Source organism: Lissotriton helveticus, chromosome 2_1, assembly GCF_964261635.1.
Source record: "Lissotriton helveticus chromosome 2_1, aLisHel1.1, whole genome shotgun sequence".
NCBI lineage: Eukaryota > Metazoa > Chordata > Amphibia > Caudata > Salamandridae > Lissotriton > Lissotriton helveticus.
Genome location: NC_136059.1, coordinates 1,813,225,237 through 1,813,249,858, shown reverse-complemented (window position 1 = coordinate 1,813,249,858; position 24,622 = coordinate 1,813,225,237).

Genomic DNA, 24,622 nt, shown 5'->3' with positions numbered 1-24,622 from the left:
ATGCAGATCACCTAACTCGCCGTCAGCTGCTTGAGTCTAGCTTGGGGGTAGGAGTTGGTGGAGATATTGGCGTCTACGTTTCGACCCACACGACGCGTAGGATGTTAGTCCTTACAAACGGGGTCTTCTTCAGGACAGGATGGTTGTGGGTGGGCAACCACCTAGAACAATTGAAAAATTATTTAGTACACAGCCACCTTGTTGAAACATACAAGGCAGGTGGATAATTAAAAAAGGGGGGGTTTTGAGGGGATTTTTTAATGGACATGTTGTCTTCTATTTACTGAACATCTCGAGTGCGAACACTACGGTAGGTAGAGCCCTCTAGGTCATTAAAGTGTAACGGGGACTCACCTATCATGCACAGGAAGATGAACCACATTAGATTCTTGGTCCCGATGTGTCACAGAGCTTGGGGTAGAATTCCTAAACGAGGACCATAAGAGAAATCGTAAACATTACCAGATAATCTGGAGCCCCAGAGCTATCTCATTCGTATCCCTTAAGTTTACTATTGACGTGGCAGCTACTACTGAATTGGTGCCCACTAGAATGGACCACCTACCCATTAAGGAGTTGGCGCGGGAGTAGGCTCGAAGGGAACGTTGCTCAAAGGGAAGTACAATTCAACCACGACGGCTTCAGCGTGTGAAACAACAACCTAATATAAAGTATGATTTAAAGAAAGATAAGAACATCATACTTCGTCTGCACAGTACACTGATTAAACCTGTTTAGTCGCATTATGGTTAAGACCATTCGCACCGAGATGGTCATACCTTGCATAAACCATTTCAATAGGAAGCTATCTGGGCTGTACTGGAAAGTGGCCTCAAATGCTCACGGTTAGGCTAGGATCCTGTTTGGCGGCTCTCTCAGGTGCCCACTAGTACAAAGGAATAGTAACGATGAGATTCTCGTAATTATTAAAGGATACATTAACATGCATTACGTATCAAAGATACAAATACCCCACCTTCAGTTTATAAATTATGGTGGTTTTGTATCGCCTCCCTGGTCCTTAGCAGAGCCCTGTTAAAAACGGAGACATGATCATTTGTGAACTAGCTTTATGAATTGTTGACATACATAGTGATTGTTGGCGAACCCCGGAAACCTGGAAGTCTCACCTTGCACGCCAATCACAAAATGTTAATGGTTGTCACTTCACATATGACCATCTTTGTTAATGGATCCCCACATGATATACTTCTGGAGAAAATAGATAAAAGGGTTCGACATAGCCGAGATGTGAGTTGGCTACTGATAAAGGAAAAGCTGTTGGCTAAACAGAGTATATTCAAAAAACCATTCAATAACCCACAATTGGATTGCAGCTCACCTTAAAAATAATCGCCACCAGTTATAGGGTTACGATGGTGCCCCAACTGCAAAACACACAGACGACCTCCATGTTATAAATATGGTTTGTGCTAACTAATGTTTAAATCTCTCGCATGCAAATATAGTGCCTCTCACCTAACACTGCCGGCGTGAGGTTCTAACCGACTCCACCTACACACTGGGTCGCACAGTCACCGGAATCCACTTGGTAGCGAGGTAAACTACTGGTAGGAACAGGGTTCAACACAAACGAGTTGCGAAGTTAGATATTAATAAAGACAAAACTGTTCGCTAAATAAAGTGTTTTCCAAACACCACCATTCAGATTGCAGCTCACCTTAAAAATATTCGCCACCAGTCTCGAGGTTACGGCGGTGCCCGAACTGCAAAAAAACAGACGACCGCCATATTTAGAATGGGGCTTATCCTCACCGATGTTATACTCACACGCATGTGAATGTTGATGTTATGCCTCTCACCTAACACCGCCGGCATGGGGTTCAAACCGACTCACGTCCACACTGGGTCTCCTAGTCACCGGAATCCACTCGTTAGCGAGGGAGACTTCCTGGAACACGGTGGGCGGGGCCAACACCAGGTTTCATTAAATGAAATGGAGAAAAGACTGCTGTGTGCTTCTCATTGTAATCAAAAAAATGTTCGACTGTGTTCGAAAGCATGTTTTGCTATGCGCTTCTCATTATAATCGAGAAATAGGGGGGGCAGTTACTACTTAGCATGGGACTCCTGACAGAATGCAGAGACATTTGAAAACACATTATCACACTTGTTATTAGATGCATGAACAAAAGTTTCTTACGTTCGTTATGGCGCCATAGGCATGCAACATCAAAACACATTATTAAGAGACATTTACATAGCCGTGGGTGCGGAGGTGTAAATCGCACATGATTCAAGATACATCGCTAATAAACAGACGTATTGCATTGCTTATTTTAAACTTTTGATGTACAGGGTTGACCTTAGGGTATTCTAGATATTCGCAATAATGTCCATCAGGTATTATTGTTTATTCACAAGAGCTGCACAGTTGACAGAATGTGGCCCCAAGTGCTGGGAATTCTCATGACGTGAAACATATATATTCATATTATAGAGACATCACAGTGTCAGTACCACCACGATTATGGTATGGAAACGGGTAGTGTGTACATTGCTCTTATAATTTGAACCACAAGTATTCATATTGTAAAGACATCACATGTAGACTACATAATCCCTCAGGCATCTTGCTTTTTTGAAAGCATGCATGGGTACCTCGGGAATTTCCAACTCCTTGCTGACTATGCCCCAGTGTTTGTTGAAAAAAGCAAGATGCCTGAGGGATTATGTAGTTTCATCTTTTCTGGAATGCCCCAAAGCTCCTACCCTGGCCTCCTGCTGGAAACAATCACCGATAGTTGGACATTTTAAATGCGGTAGCTGTAAAGCCTGTCCCTCAACCATCCAATCAAAGGACTTCATTTTCAAGAACCACCGCCACACCTATAAGACCCATACAAATTGCAACACCACCAATGTTATTTATGGGATAATTTGCCCGTGTAATTTAATATACGTAGGCCAAACTCAGCAACGGGTGAAAGTTCGGTTTCTCACACATTGCAGTCGCATAAGATGCAAGACACTGGGGGCACCATTGGTAGAACACTGTCAAAAAGAAAGTCACCTCCCGGAAACTCTGAAATGGGCAGTCCTTGAACATGTGACATTAGGCCCCAGGGGTGGTGATATATCCAGTATATTGAATGCCAGGGAACTGAAATGGATCCATATTTTTAATTCTGTATCAGAGGGTCTAAATGAATCTGAAAGCAGCTTTGCGCAGTTGGCGAACCTATGAATTGAAGAATTCTTTGTTGATCCTATCTGTAACAAAAAGTTTGATTGGCAACCATGCAGAGGAGTGCTTTTCACTAACCTGCGAGCATTGTGCGCATTACCTGATGGTTGTCTCTAGGCCATAATCGTGGTGATACTGACACTGTGATGTCTTTACAATATGAATACTTGTGGTTCAAATTATAAGAGCAATGTACACACTACCCGTTTCCATACCATAATCGTGGTGGTACTGACACTGTGATGTCTCTATAATATGAATATATATGTTTCACGTCATGAGAATTCCCAGCACTTGGGGCCACATTCTGTCAACTGTGCAGCTCTTGTGAATAAACAATAATACCTGATGGACATTATTGCGAATATCTAGAATACCCTAAGGTCAACCCTGTACATCAAAAGTTTAAAATAAGCAATGCAATACGTCTGTTTATTAGCGATGTATCTTGAATCATGTGCGATTTACACCTCCGCACCCACGGCTATGTAAATGTCTCTTAATAATGTGTTTTGATGTTGCATGCCTATGGCGCCATAACGAACGTAAGAAACTTTTGTTCATGCATCTAATAACAAGTGTGATAATGTGTTTTCAAATGTCTCTGCATTCTGTCAGGAGTCCCATGCTAAGTAGTAACTGCCCCCCCTATTTCTCGATTATAATGAGAAGCGCATAGCAAAACATGCTTTCGAACACAGTCGAACATTTTTTTGATTACAATGAGAAGCACACAGCAGTCTTTTCTCCATTTCATTTAATGAAACCTGGTGTTGGCCCCGCCCACCGTGTTCCAGGAAGTCTCCCTCGCTAACAAGTGGATTCCGGTGACTAGGAGACCCAGTGTGGACGTGAGTCGGTTTGAACCCCATGCCGGCGGTGTTAGGTGAGAGGCATAACATCAACATTCACATGCGTGTGAGTATAACATCGGTGAGGATAAGCCCCATTCTAAATATGGCGGTCGTCTGTTTTTTTGCAGTTCGGGCACCGCCGTAACCTCGAGACTGGTGGCGAATATTTTTAAGGTGAGCTGCAATCTGAATGGTGGTGTTTGGAAAACACTTTATTTAGCGAACAGTTTTGTCTTTATTAATATCTAACTTCGCAACTCGTTTGTGTTGAACCCTGTTCCTACCAGTAGTTTACCTCGCTACCAAGTGGATTCCGGTGACTGTGCGACCCAGTGTGTAGGTGGAGTCGGTTAGAACCTCACGCCGGCAGTGTTAGGTGAGAGGCACTATATTTGCATGCGAGAGATTTAAACATTAGTTAGCACAAACCATATTTATAACATGGAGGTCGTCTGTGTGTTTTGCAGTTGGGGCACCATCGTAACCCTATAACTGGTGGCGATTATTTTTAAGGTGAGCTGCAATCCAATTGTGGGTTATTGAATGGTTTTTTGAATATACTCTGTTTAGCCAACAGCTTTTCCTTTATCAGTAGCCAACTCACATCTCGGCTATGTCGAACCCTTTTATCTATTTTCTCCAGAAGTATATCATGTGGGGATCCATTAACAAAGATGGTCATATGTGAAGTGACAACCATTAACATTTTGTGATTGGCGTGCAAGGTGAGACTTCCAGGTTTCCGGGGTTCGCCAACAATCACTATGTATGTCAACAATTCATAAAGCTAGTTCACAAATGATCATGTCTCCGTTTTTAACAGGGCTCTGCTAAGGACCAGGGAGGCGATACAAAACCACCATAATTTATAAACTGAAGGTGGGGTATTTGTATCTTTGATACGTAATGCATGTTAATGTATCCTTTAATAATTACGAGAATCTCATCGTTACTATTCCTTTGTACTAGTGGGCACCTGAGAGAGCCGCCAAACAGGATCCTAGCCTAACCGTGAGCATTTGAGGCCACTTTCCAGTACAGCCCAGATAGCTTCCTATTGAAATGGTTTATGCAAGGTATGACCATCTCGGTGCGAATGGTCTTAACCATAATGCGACTAAACAGGTTTAATCAGTGTACTGTGCAGACGAAGTATGATGTTCTTATCTTTCTTTAAATCATACTTTATATTAGGTTGTTGTTTCACACGCTGAAGCCGTCGTGGTTGAATTGTACTTCCCTTTGAGCAACGTTCCCTTCGAGCCTACTCCCGCGCCAACTCCTTAATGGGTAGGTGGTCCATTCTAGTGGGCACCAATTCAGTAGTAGCTGCCACGTCAATAGTAAACTTAAGGGATACGAATGAGATAGCTCTGGGGCTCCAGATTATCTGGTAATGTTTACGATTTCTCTTATGGTCCTCGTTTAGGAATTCTACCCCAAGCTCTGTGACACATCGGGACCAAGAATCTAATGTGGTTCATCTTCCTGTGCATGATAGGTGAGTCCCCGTTACACTTTAATGACCTAGAGGGCTCTACCTACCGTAGTGTTCGCACTCGAGATGTTCAGTAAATAGAAGACAACATGTCCATTAAAAAATCCCCTCAAAACCCCCCCTTTTTTAATTATCCACCTGCCTTGTATGTTTCAACAAGGTGGCTGTGTACTAAATAATTTTTCAATTGTTCTAGGTGGTTGCCCACCCACAACCATCCTGTCCTGAAGAAGACCCCGTTTGTAAGGACTAACATCCTACGCGTCGTGTGGGTCGAAACGTAGACGCCAATATCTCCACCAACTCCTACCCCCAAGCTAGACTCAAGCAGCTGACGGCGAGTTAGGTGATCTGCATCTATCTTATCTTGGACTCTATAAGAGCTTATTTCGTGGACCTTGGACCAAGGAATCACATGAACTATGGTCTTTTGAGTTATGATTAATATCTATCACGAGCGAATCTGACTATTTCCCCATTCCGTCTTAAACCTTTGGCACTCTCCCTCACTTCACCCCCTCCCTGTTGTGTATGTGGGCACACTTATATAAGAATTTTGTAATGTGAGGCTGATGAAATCTAACCAATGTATGGTAACCATGCAAATTTGAAATAAATCTTTTTGCATTCATTTTTTGTCTTTTCTGTAAATGTTTATTGAAAACTGTAATTGTTAGCTCTGTGTCTGGGACCCCTTTCCTATATAACACTTAATCACCCAGGTCCCTTGACTTTATTGGGTTTAACCCTTTGTGTATACCACCTCAAGATATTTAAGCCTGTTCCTAATAGCCTTGAGGACACTGGAGTGTTTTGCCATGACTACCCCTCTGACGTAAACCTTGAATGCCTCCCAGACTGTCCCGAACCTGTCCACTGAGCCTACGTTAGTGGCGAAGTAGGTGTCTATGTCCTCCCCCAGGTCAGCCCTAAACGCCTCATCTAGCAGTGAGTATGGCGGGAAGCGCCACGTGAACGGAGGGATCCTCTGCTTGGGAGTGGTCAGTACCAGCACCACTGGGGAGTGGTCCGACAGGGTGCGGGGGAGCACCCTGCAGCCCCGAACCATGGGAAGCAGTGTGTGCGAGGACAGCCAGTAATCTATCCTGGTATGGATGTTATGATACGCGGAGTAGTGTGTGTATCCCCCCTTGTCGATGTGCCTATCTCTCCAGACGTCTACCAGCCCCAGTCGCAACATTTCAGCCTGCATCTGCAGAGCGGCCGCCGCCGGGCGACGGGGGGGGCCCGCCGACCTATCCAGCTCTGCATTGAATGTGAAGTTGAAGTCCCCCCCCCAAAGCATCCGATCAGCGGGGCAGCCGGCGCAGTGGGCCGCCATTGCCGCATAGAAGTCAGGGGCATCGTAGTTCGGACCGTAGATGTTCATGACTAGTATGTCGTGGCCCTTGCCCACGCACCTGCTCAACACAAACCTTCCTTCCGGGTCCGCTTTCAGTAGTGTGAGAGACAACTTAGATTTCGGGTTGACCCATGTAAGAACCCCCCTTGCATGTGTGGTGAAGCCCGCGTAAGTGGCGTGTCCCTGAAGCCCCCTGTGCGTGAGCATGTTGCTGGTGTCAGGCAAGTGAGTTTCCTGCAAGAGTGCCAGGTCTATGTGGTGCCGAAGTAGGTACTGCAGCACCTTGCGGAGTTTTCTGTAATCATTTAGCCCCCTAACGTTCCATGTGACAGCCTTGAGAGTCTCTGTGTCACTCAAGAGGTCATCCTGTGATGCATCAACCATGGTCCCTTAAAGAGCACATTAATGTCAAGGCCCTGCCATTCACCACTCCCCTCCGTACATAGCAGCCGTACACGCCCTCCGAGGAGCATAACATTTCACAGCACAATCTGGACCCCCCCCCGAACAGTCCTGAACCCATAACCCCCACCTCCCCCCCCACCCACAGCACACCAACCCCAACCTGGTGCGGCCGAGCCCTCCAACTCCCACGTCCCCCCGCCTCCCACAGTCACCCAACCCCCAACCTGGCGTGACCGAAATTCCAGTGCCCCTCCCCCCCCCCGCATTCACACCCATGCAACAATTCCCCATTTCAGCTCGGTCCGAGCCGTAATCGCTGTAAGCGCTGGGGCAGAGGTAGCCTGAGTAGTCTTTATGTCGTCCTCCTCCCCACGGGACTTACAAACAGTGTCCTTCAGCATGCCCCTTCGCCAGCGCCCCGTTAACAAGATTCAGCAGTGTCTGCTAAGCTCCACAGTTCACCATTGTGCGCGAGTGCTCACCTCTCCGGCCCTCCACCCCCAGATTCTCCAGTACCCTCCTGTGTCTCGCAAATGGGAGCCAAGTCCCGCCTAGGGCAGTTCCAGTAGCGCAAGCGCAGCCCCCCAGCGGTCCCAGTACATAACACACAAATCTCACCCACAGTGCATCGAGTACCAGTCCAAGGCCTGTGGCGGTGCGCCCCTGAGCGGCTATCTCCATTAGGCCTACGAGGGGAATCAGGGGTGCTGAAGCGATCAGTTACTCGGGTTGCACTGCTGACCGCCCTCCGTTATTCAGTCCTGTTCCTCGAGGTCCCCATTGCAGTTCCGTTCCGCCGGGTGTGGGCTCGGACTCCCCCGGGCATCTTTCATCCAAACCTTCAAGGATTTTTGCAGTTCTTTAGGATCCGTGAAGAAATGCGAGTGCCCCTGCCTATTGATGCGTAGTCTCGCTGGGTATAACATGGCGTAGTCCAGGCCCAGGTCTCTGAGTTGCTGTTTGTACGGAACAAATCTCCGTCTCTCCTCCTGGACCTTAGAAGTGAAGTCAGGGTATAGCGATATGTCCATTCCCTCGTACTGTAGTTTGCCCTTTTCACGGGCCGCTCTGAGGGCTGCATCTCTATCCCTGTAATTTAGCAATTTAGCTATAATCGGCCTAGGGTTGGCGCCCGGGGGGGGCCTCGGGCCGAGGGTGCGATGGGCGCGTTCCACTATGAACATCGGCGAGAAGGTGTCGTCCCCCAGCATCGTCTTCAGGAGCTTTTCAATAAACAGTTCCATTTTGCCCGTTTGGGCCGATTCAGCCACGCCCGTGACGCGGATGTTGGAGCGCCGGGAACGCGCCTCCAAGTCCTCCGACTTCTCCTGGATGACCTGAAGTAGTCTACCAAATTGCTTACGGTCAGAGTCCCACTCGGTTTGTGCCTCCTCTGCCTCGGTGAGCCTGCGTTCTGCCATGTCCAGTCTCTCCGCGTGCATGTCCACTCTTTCTGTCATCCGGTCCATCCGATAGGCCAGCGCATCAATCTTGCTTCCAATGGCCGACATACCCTCCTGCAGCCCTTTCTCCATAGTGGTAAGCATCTCTTTGATTTCGGCACATAGTGAGGGACTCCGGTCACCAGTCGTGTTCGGGGACTGGGCTGCCGGTCGTTCCGGTTCCTTCTGCCTTCGCTGTTCGAACGCCAGCTTCGTTTGCGTCCGGTCTCCCTTGACCATCGTGAAGATTCGGGGAGGCAGTGGCACTTTCCGACGGGGAACTCACTGTATGCCTGATCTATGCGTTTGCACTCTCGCTGGCGGTGAAAGGCTGCAGTGGCGCTGTAAGCTGGGCTGCGTGGGGAGCGTGGCCTGCTGGGGCCTGGTGTCGCCACTTATGCCTGTGATTGTCCTCCGGAATGGCGGGGAGGTCGCCCTCCAGTATCCCCAATATGGCCCAGGACAGCAAAAGAGGGTGTATGCCAGTCTGAGGCCCGGGCCGAGCCTACCTTCTGGGTGGTCCGCGGCCGCCACGTGGTCCGCAACCTGCCCTGCAGGCACACCGGCGTCTCCCTCGCCGCCCCCTCCGGCTCTCAGGTGTGTGTCAGCTGCTCCGCTGCAGCTCCGGTGCGTGGTTCCGCCGCGTGAGGCAGTCAGGGGGCCAGCCACTGCCAAGTATCATCCGACCCCCAGCCGACCGCTCGCTCCTGCCGCACGTCGGGTGACGTCGCTCGGCCTCGCCGGGCAGGAAAGGATTCGGGCCTGGTCCGGCGCCAGAAGGGCAGTCGGTCAAAGTAGGGTTTCCCTGGGCCGATTTCGCCAAAGTTGCAGGCGGAGGTCCGTTAGGGATAGGGGGGACGACGTCCGCTGGCTAGTTGTGTGTGGCACTGCTGATGAAGGATTAATGCCGGATAGACGGTGGCGCTGGCTCGGAGCTCCGCACTTACGCGTCCGCCATTGACGCCGGCTAGCTCCGCCCCCCAATTATATGCTAATTAATCAATTAAACAATTAACTAATTAATATTAATTAATTACCAATTACAATCTAATTAAAACAATTACCACACATATATTAACTAATTAATTATTATTAAATTACTTCCCACCCTATTCCCCTATAAACCCACAACCCGCTCCTAAACATTTGGTACTATTTATTTATATATTATATATATATTATTTTATAAAATCAATATTTTCTAACATTTTCTCGATATTTTTTACTTTCACTATATTTCGATATTTTGTCTAGTCGATATTTTTAAGTCGATATTTTTGTATTCGATATTTTTGGGTCATTTTTGCAGTCGATATTTTTTTCAACGATATTCCTATAGTCGATATTTTGTTAATGTCGATATTTTTCCGTCGATATTTTGTCCATTCGATATTATGTAGTCGATATTATGTCCAGTTACCGTTTCATCACATCGAGAACAAAGAGACTTGTCATCAGTGACCATTACAGCAGTTCCTGTACCTGATAGTACAGTATGGGACAAGGTTGATTTTGATATATTTGGTCCGACCAAACGTTGGAAAATACCTAATTTATTTCAAATTTCCTTAAATTATATAATTACTGTAAACAATATGTTGTCTGATTTAGAAAATTTTGCTGCATATTCTAATAATGAAATGTTAGAAGACACATCAGATTTTAACGCCATGTACTGTTATCAACATTATGGTCATCATTTTCTACACAAATACAGTACCGCTAGGAATGTTTTCACATATCACCAATGGGAACATTGCTCTACAACACCGAATAGTAGTTTGAAAACCTTTGCACAGAAACTTTCATATTTTTCAGGCTTCAATATTTCTGACTCAACCTCATACTACTATAAGGTTGCACCAACATCTACACAGAAAAATATGCTGACCAACACCAAACAGATTTACTCTGCCTCTTTTATTACCCAACTGTCTGTACAGGGTTTCGCCTTAAGGAAAGACACAATAGACTTAAAATCAGTCAAAGGTTCTAGAGACTGGCAAGTCCAGGGGACAAAAGTGCTATTTAGAACATGCCTCATTCCTCAGCAGATGATATTTCTAAACAATAATGCGCAACAGACTTCCGGTCTTGGAATAGTCAAGAATAAGGGTTTGAACATACCTCGGATTCCAACACCATCACATACCAAGGGTTATTTTACATCAAAAGAAGGGATTACAATATATGACATTTTATAATACAATTGCTCAGGCCCCAATTGGAAGAGATGGTTGGTTTGGCCCACAGACACAAACAGATTTCAGGGAAGATTCAGGGGTACTACCGAAGGGTTTAGTATCCACAGGCCAGACCCACGCTATGTACAAAGAGAACATCCAGGGGTGGTGACATAATACAGTGTTGGGTAGTTGTGCCTCGATTGGCTACAAACCCCAACACTACCACAGGTAAAACAACACTTATCTTTACTTACAGAGGATGTGGACCCTCAGGCTTTATTATTAGGCCCCAGAAAGCCACATCTAAGATGTTTCAAATATGCTGTCTATAATGAAATTTGGAAAATCTCCCAACAAGAAGCAGTGGAGAGACTACGAAAAATACATAGGATCTATTTAAAAAAGGATTCAGCCATAGTTGACAATGGTATGACTACATTACCATCTAGGATTTATTCACTAGGCAACATTGTATCTTCTGCTATTGATGTACTATAACAAGATGTGTTCATACTATAGCAAGGGCAATCACAATTACGTTCTATTATATTATTGAGCTGGACGCTGTAATCATTCTACGCAGGTTCTGTCCCTTGGTGTTTTATGAACAGTACGTCACTGTTTTCTGCATACAATCTAACAGAAAAACAGATGAAAATGCAACAGAGGGGAGGACAATATACAATGCTGTGTATTGTAAAACTGGACAGGTTACCTTTTATTGTGGCAGAATCACCGTCCACAAAATGGTTGATCCATGGCCATAAAACATTACCAGTCACAACGTTCCAGTTTCAGTACTGCCTAGGACAACAACAGGCAGGCAGATATGAAGAAATGGGTACGGAATTCATCAAGGAATCTTGGGAACTACCGTACAGATTTCGATGCAGGAGTGGGGATCTCGAAGTGTTTCTAAGCGGTACAATCTGTGGGAATGCTTTAAGTGGAGCTCTCATATGCCAGGATATTATGCTGCACGGGCCTGCAATGATTCAGTAGTGAACCTATCCTGTCACTTGAGAGGTCCCTCAAAAGCCGTGAATACCCCGGTATTCAGGTTGCTTTCAAATGGGAGTTACCTGATGCTGAACTATCAATGTTGTTGTAGGATGCTTCCGGGCATCTCATACCTAGGCACCGTGAGCTCCAGGGTTACTTGCTGTATGCAAGTATTGTTTCCACTGACACACAGTCAGGGAGGCACCGCTATGGACTTCATCAAAAGTTTCCTTTATAAGATTTGATACTCTGAGCAGAATGAAAGCCATGCTTCTACAGAAAACTGTGTCCTTAACCTCCGCCTGGGAGACTTTTGATCTCCAGTTCGCAAGGTCCTCGGCTGAGATACAGGCATGCATACATACAAACTGCCCCTTCAATTTCACAGAAATGGTGAATTGAATCTATAACATGTCTGATACAGTGGGTATAGTCCACCTACTTAAGACCATAGGTTCGGGACTGTTCAGAACCTTTCAGACGGTCCTCGAAGTTATACCAAAATTTAAACACTCTGTATTCGGAAGCATTTTTGGAGGACTTCCGCTGAACCTGTTTCTGATGCCAGGTATCCTGATTGTAATTTTTGGGCTACACAATGGGCATCCCAGTAACCAAGGAGATGGAAAAAGCAATCCTAGAGCGTAAATACCGTGATCAAATGGTGCAACATTTGGGCACACCTCACGTATAAGAACTACGCGCCTCTTGGTTCCTGTCATTTAGACCAGTCTGGATGAACTGTATCCTACCTGTTCTCTGATGCCTGTTCTGCGGAGAAGAATGTGTTGGATCTCTGTCTGACACTCCCATCAGTTGCACAACTTGACTTTGATGCTTTATTAGACCCAATAACTGCTCATGTTCTGCAGTGTTCCCAGCTTATTCCTATGTTGATGGCGGCATTCTTAGAGCCTCCACAGGAAGTCTCTACTCCTGTTGGAATGGATACAGAAGATCATCTGTGCTCAATTGATGTAATCTCTGAGGTGTTACACAGATATTCATCTGCGAAGGTAGGCAACAGCAATGTTGTATCTACCAGCCAGGACACATAACCATTGGCTTGTTGTGTGCTGGAACTCCAAAACAAATTGATACTTTTTATGACCTGCATGGGTTCCCGATGCTTGTAGTGGTTCGAACTATATATAAGGGCACATTAAACCTATTGCTTGAGTGACAATTTTCGCTTTTCCCATGCTTTAGAATTTTTAACATTTATTTTTAGCAAAACTATTGTGTTACTATAGTTGCATACCAGTGCCTAGATAGCCTAGTAGTACACTAGAATTTAATTATGTCATCCAGTCGGGCTGAGGAGTGGGTGTTATATATTCCATATATGTACCCCAATATAAGCTCAGGTATCTTTGTAACCTTTCACCTAAACTCTCCCCTGCATTACACACATAACGGTTCTTGGGGACTGACTTTTTTCACCTAGATATGTCACTGCACACAGAACGCGGGATTTTCTCCAGTCAAAACCTCATACATTATGCATGAGGATTCTTGGAAACTCACAGACTACCATTTCCTTTATAATAAATACGTATTCAGTTCATTTCCAACGTCATCCTAAGTCTGACAAGTGGCACAGCAAGGTAGAACCCCCCGGGAGACCTTTGGGTATATAAACATCACATCTTGCTGAGACAGGGAGGTGATCAGGATTACCCTGCCGACACACTGACACGAGACGCTGAGGTTCCTGCATACAGATACTTCAGCTCACAGTGGTCTAACATCCCTTGTGGGGTGTCCAACTCAAGACCAATACGGGGTCCCACAGTTTCTCACTTCAGGTAATGGGGTTGACTTTATCCTAGAGGGATTCGTGGCTTAACACCTATATACATGCTAGGTACACTTAGGTACATCTAGTTAGGGTAGCATTGTAGGAGTACGCATTTTATTGTCATATATTTTATATACTTGCCTGTATCCATGGTTATTGCAAAATGGCGAGATCTACCATCCATTTACTTTCTTAGTGCTTCTAATTACTTTTTTCTGTTACTGTCTAATGATTGTTTCAGCACATCTATTTTACACTAGAATACCGACTGTTCAATAAATACTTATTGAAAAACGTCCATACTGTTTATTCTGTGCATGTCTCTGAAACTAAGGGGTCTATTACGATGGTGGGCGTACAAAGTCCACCCGCCACCGTAACGGTAAAAGGGACCGCCCGCCATATGTGCGGTGGTCCCGTGATGCAGATTAGGATGTGCCCGCCACACAGGTGGGCACATCCAGCATTTTTTACATTGCGGCGGGCGGTGCACCCGCCGCAATGCGAAAAAGGCATGTTGTGCATTTGCATGCACAACATGGCAGGCACCATGCGTTGCTGCCATGTTGTGCATGCAAATGCAGGGGGTACCATAGATACCCCCTATGTGCACCCTCCAAAACCCTGGGACCCATAACAGGACCCCACATGCAGACACCGCATGCCTTTCCAGGGTAGCAACACCGCTATGGAAAGGCACATCACCGCCTGCATTATAATATGGATGGTGGCATCTTCCAGACACCGCCACCATATTATACCCCTTTTCCGCCCCGTCGACTCGTCGACAGGCGGAAAACCGGCGACGGTCTTTCCGTCCGCCGGGGTCCCCCCACCATCGTAATACGGCATGGGGAAATGGTTGGCGGGCCGCGAGGAATAGCGGGCGGATCGCCACCGATTGATCCGCACGCTATTCTAATAGACCCCTAAGTGTGCACGAGTGACTGAGCGAAAAGTAGTACACTGTTTCCATGGTCCTGAGGGATCAGGGTTGTCATATACGATAATTGCCCAGAACTATTCTCTTCCTGGTAAGAGGAGTTTCTATTGGCACTGTCAGCTAGCTGGTACACAGGCCAACATACCCGCTGGGGTATCTAGAATCAGTCTGACACCAATCCTACAGTGTATGTTATCTAAACACGCAGATCCTATATAGGTTTTATAGGAACTACATGACATTCCTAGGTTGTAATTTGATTGCCGTCCAAGAGACATGGGATACCGGCGAAAGTTTTTATTTGGATGGGTTTACCTCATTTGTTAAACATGCAATCCCCTTGATATCAGGATGTGTCAGGGGAGGTCTTCTTTTTTTTGGTTTCAATCGATCTAGGTTGTAAATCGAGTTGTTTAGAGTGTCATTCTCCCCATATCTTAGCAGTAGAGCTGTTTTTTGAGAATCATTACCCGTTATCAGTTGTAAACTTTTAAAACTCATTCACCAGATCCTCTGTGACTGAACATTTAGTTGCCCCAGAGGGCTTTCTTGACACATGTAAGAAAAGTAAATGTACTTACTTTGGAATACTAATTCTGGGTGATTTTTAACTGTATTCGAATTATGGCCGATGGGGATTGTTTACCTTTGATTATACACTTTGAACATACAGAGACAGGTATCCTTTTAGAAGGGCTTCTCTAAGCTAACAAATTGTATTGTCTAGTACAAACGAAGGTGACTAGGGAGGGCCTGGAATTAGCCAAGCCCTCAGTGAGAAGGTATGTTACCATAAGTTTGACCCAACAGCTACAGCCCTATTTGTTATTTGTCTCTAATGTGCAACATCGCTTTGTTTTAACTAGATTTCGGTTGGACCATGCACCTTGGTTTTTATCTTTTCCCAAGGGGTATTTTTCGCTAAGCACCTTAAAGCTGCGCCCTTGCGATAATTTCTCGGAACAGGACACTTTGCACTTTATTTTTTTCGGTGAAATTTACTCCTACCTTCACAATAAATTTATACTGCCATTATTTAGAGAGGCTAACTTTGTTCAAGTAAGGACTGCATTACTAATTTTGCAAATGCTGTCATCCGCTATGGTGTGCTTTGGAGTTGCAAGTTTTCTGTTAGAGGCATGTTTGTGGTGGCTAGGGAATGGTGGAACCCTTCATTATCTGGCAAATAGTGCACGTCAAGAAATAGTCCTTTGTCTTTTTTGTCAGCCCCGACCACAATTAACGCTGCTTCAATAATGAAATTGTTGCAGTGACTCCTGCGTATGCTGATCCCAGACCCTTGTGTGTAGCTAGTATTAAACCTAATCTGAGATCTTTATTTGGTATTACTCTATCCCCCACTCCAGGAATTTGAGCATATGTGTGTTATGCATATCTACCTTGTAGGAATACTGAGCGGAAAGCCTTTTGGCAGGACTCGTGAGCCCTTCCTTGAGGCATTGATAACTACTATTATATCTCCGTCTATTCTCGTGTGTAAACGAGTGATTGCGGCAACAGCAGCAGTTTGCACTGTCGCCTTGGCAGCTTCATCAGCCAGTGAATTCCCTTCAAAGTGTATTTCAACACGCTGATGACTCAAGGTGTGAATAAATTGAGCCCGTGGCAGGCATGTTTTCAGCTTTTCCACTTATTCCCATATTCATTTATGTTTTATCATGCGGCGCTTGGTGTCTCTAAACCCATTCTGGCCCCAGTAGTGAAGAAATTCATTGTAAAAATGCACACGTAAAACGAATCACACATAATCAGTGTGGGGAATTCCTGATCCGTATACTGTAGGGCTAGTATCAGGGCTTTTAGTTGTGCCAGCTGCATGGGATAATTTCCTAGAGATTGTACAGTCGTATTGCTGGGATGGAACTTCCCATCCCGCATCCGACCTTTCAGTATAGCGCATGCAGTACTATACTGCTGTTTAATTCCTATGGCAGGATGCGCAGAACCATCAGTATAAATTATGTATTCATACTGATATAGAGGCAAGATTTCATTCAGGAGAGGTTTTATTGTTCATACTGCAGGAATGCGTCTGTTCTAAGTCATGGATCGTATCTATATTCTACATCTTTTGCAATCAGAGAATCAGCCCATTCTATCCATTGTGGATGCAGTGCTTTCGCATTTGCAATGCTGGCTTTAGTTACTGCTTCTAAAGTTGGTATCAGAGTTACAACAATGATGTGCTAGTGCTCATTCTCTCATTACAGCAGTCTGTACAGCTGTCAGGATTTTGTCTGTTGCTGCAAATCCATTTTCTGCATTTGTGTACAGATGAGATTTGTATGTGATAGGGACTGTCTCACCGTCATTGAACGTGATATAAGTATACTTTTCACCAAAAGAATGTGTTTTCCGTGATTTAGTTGTTACTTCCTCTAGAGCTAGGGAATAGCAACAAAGAGGTGACCAACAGTGGGTTGGGGGTTCCTAAGTGTGTGATGGTAATACTCTCCAGAATAAAATTCTCGAGGGTATTTATAAGTATAACCAACCCATTGTTACGGGTGGGAAGGGAAGTAGACCCTTTTGTATAAATAGCCAGCACTCACTCTAATAGTGACATGCTTCATCATAGGGCACACCCAAACTCCTAAAGGTCGGGATGGGCTCAACCGTTTTTCAGGGAGCACTTAAAGATATTGTGTATGGGGGCGTATCGTTAAAGGAAAAATCCTCACCACACTCCTAAAGAAGTCTTTAATAATGGAGTGGGAGGAAAGGTTAAAATATATACAAACAGGTGTTAGGATGTGATGGTCCTATGACCCTAAATTCAGCACCAAAATGTTTCAGCCCTTTCTATCTGGCCTAAATAGGTCCTGGGCTTTTCTCAGGGTGGGATGTAATGACGTTATGTCCCCCAAAGACGTGAGTGCATGTAAACTATTTGTCTCAAGCACTACTAAGTGTTAAAAAATGGAACAAGAATAATACTTGCCACTGTCTGGATGAGGAATTACCTATGCAGAGAAAAGAACACATAAAATATGCATTCATTATTATATACAAAGTGACTAACATTGGCTCACCATCTTCACACCAACCCCCCCGGTGCCATTGTTGTGGAGGTGTAGGCGTTTTCACCCAATATCCCAACTTGTATTTACCAAGCGTCTTGCTGTTGTGGTTAAATCATTTGTTTTTCAAGTTTATCAAGCCATATTCATTCCTGTGACTTTCACATGTGCTATTGGTTTGTGCAAACATGCATTATTTCATTCAAAATATGCTTTCAGTCTATCCACTGATTTATTCCACATTCACTCTCATCCCTGATATAGTATTACGGTTTCCATAGCACTTACTCCAGCAACTTAGGGCATGAGATTCCCAAGGGAGCGCAGGAGGGAGGCCTTGTAGTCACACTCTGTGGGTGAAAAAGATTGTAATGGTTTTATCGTTATGACACAAGTTGTCATTTAGAAGGTGAGTATGAGAAGAAGGTTGCCAAGAAACAGGGCATTTCCACTTAGGTGCCCCCACCTTCCTCCCTTCATTTGAGCAGCCACCGCATTCGTGCCCTGTCCCCAGCACTTACTTTGTCAAAGGTCCTGCCCTGATGGAACCTACTGATACTCGAGCTCCCCGGCTTGTACAAGTGCTGTGATTCAGTACAGCAGCTAAATGCTGGATTTTGCGCGCTTCCTGCACTCAGCGCCCACTCGTTCGACACGCCCACCGGCATGGTTCAAGTTGCCTATTGGTTGTTTCAATGGGCTGATCCAACTGGACAGATTTTGTCATCATGACGTATGTATGTTAATAAGGTGCTGGTACACTGTTTTCGTATCCATATCAGAGACATTCATCTTATCAAACTTCCCTTATTTCTATATATTTGAAATAATCTTTGCATAAAGAATGGAGTGTATTGGGATATTCCTGGTCCCGTTGCACGCGCCCAGCATTACATATGTTAGTTGTATATCGGTTTAGCATTGGGGGCTCGTTTAATGTAGGGCGAGTATGTTATACCATGATGGAGGCGTCCTTCTCCATGAATGTTGGTCAGCGCATCGACGCATATTAAGATACTGTTTTCTTGTTGATGTTAGAGATACTAGACTTATCAATCCTCTAGCGCCTTTGTACACTTGTGATACTTCTCATAAAAGGAAAGGAGTGCAGCCGGCTATCCCATAATCTTTTGACATGCCCATTGAGCCACGTTCTTGTTGCTTTTTTGTTATTATTGGGGGCTTGTCTAACCAAAGGTGTGCAATGTTTACAATGAGGAAGGTGCCCCTCCTCATGGGATTTGTATAATCCTTCAGGGCATGTTATGGGTATGGGCATGACGAACTGGACAATACATCTGTATAGCCTGACTACTTCTTTGTAAAGTGTTTGCACTTCTACTACTGGGAGTGTGTCTATCTAAGGATGTGGAGTGTAAGCCGCTAAGACTGGCCATGTCGCTCCTCCTATGCTGAGCAGACCGAGTCTTGGGACTGAACTTGTGTGTTTGAGGGCTTCTTTAAACCAGTTTTTATGTTGCTGGTAAATTAATGGGATTTCAATGTCCTCGTATGGGATGTATTCCTCTGTTGGATCCACTTCAATGCGCCAAGAAGCCTTCGGGCGTATGCGCGCTTAACAAATAAAAAATAACATAACATAACATAACATAACATTCATGGAATAAATGTGTCTGTAGATGTACAGGTGGGAATTTTACCCATGAACAGAATATCTCTGATCTGAACACCTCGTGTGCCTCAATCACGAAGGTAACATGACCACCTGTTGCAGGTGATCCATGTTCTAAAAATTTCCGAGTTACTGCCTGTCAGAAGTTTTCTGTACTGTTAAGAGCGTTAGCAAGTTCGCCTCCTTCCGCATTTCCACTGCTACTCGCAGTTTCAGTCATTTTGAAAGGAGAAGAAAGAAAAGGTTTAGGAAGTAGTGTTTTGCACAATATTGGAACTTTTGTCCTTACAAGCTTGTCTAAAACCTTTAGCCAATACACAGGGTGTGCCTGCTCAGCTGAGGTGTATTACCCTTCGCACTTCAGATGTCTCTGAAAAATGTGAGTAGGTTTGTCTGAGAAAGCACGACTGAACTACTCAGATTTTACTGTTAATATAAGAACCAAACCAATGTTGTTGGTGCCATGCCGTGTAGTTCCTAGGACACCCCAGGACCTGCGCGTTTTGGATGACCTAAACCAGGGGCTTGGTGTGCAGACAGACTCTGGACACCTACACAGGATGAGTCAGCCATTAGACCTGCTAGCTCTACAGTGCGATAACCACCCCCCTGTAGTATACAGTGTGGTAGGTAGTTTTTGGCCCTCTGAACATGACAAACCTGATTCCTCAGGTATCATGGAAACAATACGTATCTTTCACTCAGTCACTCATGCTTGCTTTTCTCAGAATACATGGAATGACGATTGGAACGGTTACAATAATTATTTATTAGACAAGCGTCCATCTAGTAGGAAACATGTTAGCTACGACAATCAAAAGACAGGAGCAGACAAATGTAATCGCTAGTAGCAATATCATAAAAAGTAGATACATTTCTACCATATTGCTAATAGGATGAATAAAAGTATATTACATAACACAATAGCATTGGCATACTCCTACGATGCATAGCCGACCTATTCGTGCCTAGCTTATAGGTGTAGGTAAAGCATGTGTTTGTGAGTGCTACGATATGTCCTAATGGAACCTAATGGAGCCAAGAATTCCCTTGGGAAGTGCTAACCCCTCACCTGATGGTTCTGAATGAAGGACCCCGTCTCTGCGTCGAGGATGGCATCCCACAAGGGATGTCACTTTTCTGCTTGTTGAAGGATCAGCTGGCAGAGCCTCGCCTCAGCTGGGAAGGAATTTCTTCTCTGTCTAGTAAGGGGAGAGTGAGAGTCTTTTATACCAAAGTGGTCACTCCGGGGTTTTTCTAGAATGGATATGTTTTTAAAACATTTTCTAGTCCCCTGCTATTCCTTTTCTAAACAAACATGATCATGCACCACAGCTGGCTATTGACCATGAATGATGGTGATCCTTGTACAGAATACATCTACTGTGCCTGGGAACATGTATGTCAGGTATAGAGATTAAAATATGGTACCAAGAGCCTGATGTTGGAGAGACAGAAGTAAGCTACTAGGTAAAAGGTCACCTGTGTATGACTGTTATGTGGTGTGGATGGGACACTATGTATGTAATCGGTATGTACATGATGGGACTAACCTAAAGGACATGACACTGAGATCATTGCTCTTGTTGTTTAACAAATAGATGAATGGACAGTCTTGAAATAAGGAACCATGCCACATCATACAGATAACATCAATGTATGTTGGCACATTGTAATGTGCACTGTTTATAGTTTTACATGATTACCGATCATTTTTATTTAAAAGTCTCCAGCACACAGATTAGCTATGTCTGAAAAACCAGCTCCTCTAATTACATATGTCTTCTATATGTTTCTTATTTGAAGAGAAAATAGGTATGTGTCATGAGGAAATAAGTCTGAGCTCATTTTTAATGTTCAAGATGTAACACAATACATTTGAAACCACTTCTTGAGCATGTTAGTGTACAAATACTCTATTCCAGAAGTTACTAGAATGTCTTGCTCAATATCGAATGGCATATCTTCAATAGTTCTATTGAAATCCATGCCGTTTCTAACACAAAAAGGAATTATGAGTATTCTAATGGCTTGCCACAGTTGCTTGCCTTTTTTCCCATTAACCTTTGCCCACAAGCATTACTACCTTTACTGTGCTGCCCCACGGGAACAGACTGCGAGGCCCTTTAGGGATTCCTTTAGGGTAAGCATCAGCCTACGCCTTCATTCATGTGTGGTGTTGCTTTTATCGTTACTACTATATATATCAAAATGTTCACAGGCCTTTCCTTCTGATAGGCCCTCTGTTTTTAATATTCCTTGGAGTGTGTGAATTCTTTAAGAGAGCAAGGGTTACCTACTACTGGATGAGGTGATGATGCCATTATAAGTCACTTGGCTTGTTGTCTCACATCTCTTCTAGGTCAACCCTCTACCGCAGAACCAGTAGGCCTGCACCCTTACAGACCCAGAGAGGTTGTATTGATTCTTTTTATCTTTACTTTTTATCTTCACTTTTGGTTTTTCACCGTGTAGTACTGTTCACTTGAGGTCCTGAGGAATTGCAGAATTAAGCAAGAAACATGTCGACCTGATCAGAGGGTTGAGCTAGTTCCACTGTGCCCCTTACTGCCTCTATCTCCCCTCCCACCTTTTAACCAAGGGAATCAGTCACGCGAATAAAAGTCCTTCTGAATTGATTCACCTTTTTTATCATCACTATCCCCACATGACTACACCCCCATTTCCCCCTCACACGCACACAACCATTGGCTTGAACAAAAGAACTCCGACAAAGAGCGCCTTTAAGGCGCCCGTCAGACATTGCAGCGCCAGTCTGACGAGGAGCAAGAGGCCAATGATGAAGCTTGACGTCTAGCTCGCTGGGTGTGTGAGGACTCTCAGTTCTAACAAGGGAGCCTGCTGCTCCCTGCCTCCACTCTCTTAGTCATTGTTTACACACTCCTTCCCTCTCTAAAAACGTCCTCGGGGAACTTTGTACCTTTTGTATTTCATTTCACAAGCATTACTGCCCAACCCTTCTACCCCTTGCTAAAGACACTGCCACTCTGAATGTCATTCAGGCTTGGATGGCAGGATTTGAGCTTAAAAGTTATTTCTCCCATTACCAGCACACTAAACCCTGCCCCCATGTGGGCAGTTCAACATCTGTGACCATTTGCCACATCTGACTGGCAGATTGGAGGGGCATTTGCTGGTCTACTACATGACTCAAGGTTGGTGAGATTCAAAGACCTACTGCAGGATTCAAGAATCCTGCAGTCTACAAAACCAAACCACACCAAGGGTGTGGCCCGGTGCGTGGCATTCCTCCCTGTTTGCCCTGCTTTTCATCTGTGTTCCTCTACTTGTGCTCAGCTCTTAACCCTTTTTTCTGGCACCCCAATCAAGATGGTCTTCGAGTCAGACATCAAGGACATCTCCCAGAAGTTTTCTGTTTGTGGCAATTCTGCAACTTGTGGTCCCGATTCACAGAACTAACTCAAGACAAAATCCTAAACTTACTACCATTTTGGTATTCACAGAAGGCACTTACTTATTTTGGTATTTACAGAGGCACTTACTCATTTCGGTATTCGGAGAAGTTAGGACTCCTAACTTTAGGACTCCTAAACTGAGAAAAATCCTAACTTTAAGACTTTCGGTATTCACAGAAGGCATTTAGGAGTCCTAAAGTTAGGAGTCCTAACTTTACTACTCCTAACCTGAGAAAAATCCTAACTTGAAGACTTTCGGTATTCACAGAAGGCATTTAGGAGTCCTAAAGTTAGGACTCCTAACTTCTGTGAATACTGAAATGAGTAAGTGCCTTCTGTGAATACCAAAATGACTAAGTGCCTTCTGTGAATACCAAAATGGTAGTAAGTTTAGGATTTTGCCTTAAGTTAGTTCTGTGAATCGGGCCCAGCATGTTTAGTATAGAAAACCAGTGACACATGAGTAACTGCAGAAAATTTGAACTAACTTTTATCTTATGAGACAAGTGGTGTGACTACAAAACCAACGTTTCCTTTGTGCTTTGCTAGCCTTCACCATTTCAATTAAGTGCACCCTTATATATGTTCTGACCCTTAAATGGGGAAGAAGTCTGGTAGGTTCCACATCATTCCCAGAGCAAAATTCAGATCTGTAGGTGAGTTGTGCGTTTAATCTGACAGATACCAAAGATTTTAATAAAAACTTTAACATAGATACATAGTATTTCAAGTACTGATGCACATCCAGATATACTTGGTCAAATACCCTCCCAGGTCTGACCATAACAATGAGGCCACAAGGCTAGTGCAACAATCGAAAAAATGTAGACTCACCTCATGGCCCTCCAGAAGCCCATCTGAGTTCAGGACAATGGCCCCATGGAAAATGGCCAGGATTCGGCCAAAAATAAAAGTGATATAAATGACAGCAGTTTGACCATGAGCAGAAAAACACATGTGGCTTACACACTTGTACAGGGGAAAGAATACAACTGTTTGCTCACAATAGCACAGGAGTACTGTGACTGTCAAAATGCCTGACACCTGCAACAAGCACTGCCTGATGTGGTTTACCAAGGGGTAGTCGGACTGACAGTGATCCAATGGGACTGAAACCACGACGGGCAGCTCTGGAAGGGCATGTAATCTCCCAAGAACCTGTTGACACAGCACTGCTATCAACTAAAGGTATCCTGCCAACTTATCTTCTGCTTCTTCCATAATCCCTACTGAAAAATCAATTTCCAAATGTGCTTCAATGTGCAGCTTTTTCTCTCATACCCTATCATTTAAGTGCAGTCATGTGCCAAAAGGTTTTGTATACTGCATGATTGCAAACTCCCTCCCCATATGATATCTATCCACTTATCCCTGTACAGTTGGACGTGCAAACTCCCTCCCTGGATGGTATTAAGCACCTTCTCCTGGACAGTATTTAGCTACTTCTCACTGTACACTTAGATGGGAGAGATGGTTTTATGTTGCTTGTGGACTGATTACTTCGACGTTTGTAGAAAGTAAATGTGCATCAAAAAGTGATTTAAAATTGGCTCATATTTTGTTTTATTCACTTGTCTAAGACAGTATGCTGTAAATCACAATGAAATGTGTTGCATGATTTCTTTATGGCATGCATTTATTTCAAATGTTTGTAATCAGGAGTAGGGAGGTAACATCTCTAAAATGGCAATTAAAAAAAGTATCCGAACCTAATTTGCTCTGCTTGTAAAGCCTTCTCCCAAGACTTTGGACCTCATTTATGGGTTTTTGACATAGGGCAGTGCAGCAAGTCATTTTGCTGCCCTGCCC